Consider the following 2,008-nt stretch of genomic DNA (forward strand, 5'->3'; position numbering starts at 1 on the left):
CTCTGTGATGCTTGGGGAGTGTGTGAGGCTTTTTGTTTTCTGGGTTTTTTTTTTTTTTGGTAGCAACAATTAAAGTGATCAGTGAAGGCAGGTTCCAAGTTCATTATGTATTAAGCACGTTACAGTTTAATGCATCTAACTGATGACTCCCCTGGGTGCCCCACTCGGAGCAAGAAGCCTGTTCCCAAATGCGTTCCATCCAGCTCCCAGTCCAGCTTATGGACTTCACATGGGTTCTGTGGTGTTTGGATACAAGTGAGGAAGCTTTTTCAAGTAATTTAATTTTCATTCTGGAAGTTAGAGCTTTTTGAAGCCAAAGCATCTGCATGATGTTATGGAAATTTTTATTTTGAACTAAGGAAGGCAGCACTTAAAAAAAAAGAGAGAGAAGTAGCCAAAAGTCATCTTAATAAATTACAGAAGCCTTCAGAATGCCTCTCTGTAGGGACATAAATATAAAACCTCCAGCCCTGGCATTCAGAGAGAAACGGTGCCTAAGGTTATGGCTGATGATGGGGACTCAGCCCCTCAGTGACCAAATGCACACAGCCTCCAGAAGCTTCTAAAAAGAGAAAAGTGTCAGCCGTGGTACAGCTCAATTGTCAGAGGTTGGAGATTTGCCAGGTAGGGTCTTTCTTTTGAAGGTAATTGGGGTGAGCTGAAAAGTTCCCAGGGAAGGGTCTTTGGAATTTGACCGTGGCAGGAGGCACATGGTTTCTTTATCTATGCTTCTTTCAGAGGTTGACTTACCTCAAGGTGGCAAAATGGCTGCAGCAGCTCCAACATCCCCTTCCTCCCCCAGAAGTGCCCTGGATGTCCTCTTGTTTACGACTGACCAGGGTCCAAATATCCTTTATTGGCCCTAAGACTGTGGTCTGGGAAAGGGAAAGTGGTAATTGGCAGAGTCAAGGCTGAAAAGCGAGGGGTAGAAAAACATATAGAGAGAAATTTCCCTGGAGGTATGGGGCTCTCTGGCTGAGTGGTCAACCCAGGTTAGCTACAAGAAGGGACACTTCAAAGACAGGTTTTTTGGTTTTTGTTTTCCCCCCAAAATGATTACGTTACCTTCCTGCCTGTAGACTACAGTCATGTGTCGGGGTTTCAGTTGGCCGAGAAAAAGAACCACCTCCTCCCTGGGTCCAGGTGTGCTTGTTCAGACTGCTGGTCTTGTAAGATAAGCAGTCTGGGGGCCCTGGGGTGTGGGTCCAGGCACCTCTGGCCAGATGTGTGTCTGACCCAGTGGGTACACGTGTCCGTTGTGTCTGGCGGCAGATGGCGGCGGAAGGACAGGTGTCAGGAGGGCAGGGAGGAGGGGCCCTGAGTCATCCCGGGAGCCGGAGGGGTGTGATGGGTAATACCTGGCCCTGGATGGGTAGGGTCGGGAGGGTAGAATCCCGGAATGTGACTCAGGGCTATTTCTGTCTGACACCTTCGTTCCAGTGTCCTGAAGGAACACGGATAGAATTTTAAGCTAATACCTTAATTTTAAAAATATTGTAAGCCCGGGACAGGGAAGGGCACCCACATTGCAGCTGTGGCTTGCGACTGTCGCCAGAGATGCCCCTCCCCCCCACAACCTGGGCGCCAGCTGCCTCGGATGGGGGAGGGGAGACATGTCCCACCCCTCCCCACCTCCGGCTCGGCGGGGAGACGCTTCCGGAGTGCGGAGGCTCCTGCAAAGGAGGTCCTTGGTCAGGCTGGGAAGTAAGGGCGGCCCTGCGCCCCAAAACCCCTACCCGTGCTCTGCGCTCTGCTACTCCAGACTGGACTTTGGGAACCGCGGGCTGTTGCACCCGAGGCAGGGGGTCCACTCTTAGCAGACCCCGGAGCGGGGGCTTCACTCCATTGTTTAGAGAGGCCGCCCGGGGGGGGTCCCCGTTAAAGAGGGGTGGGAGGGTGGAGACGCGGCCCTCCACTTTGGGAGCAGGAGAGACTGGCCTCGCCCCGCCTCCCGAGAGCGTGCCCTGCCCCTGCGGCTCCCTGTGGCCCAGGGGTGGGGCGGCCGCCA

The sequence above is a fragment of the Neophocaena asiaeorientalis genome, unplaced genomic scaffold (genome assembly GCF_003031525.2).
Source record: "Neophocaena asiaeorientalis asiaeorientalis breed wild unplaced genomic scaffold, Neophocaena_asiaeorientalis_V1.1 scaffold69, whole genome shotgun sequence".
Taxonomy (NCBI): Eukaryota; Metazoa; Chordata; class Mammalia; order Artiodactyla; family Phocoenidae; genus Neophocaena; species Neophocaena asiaeorientalis.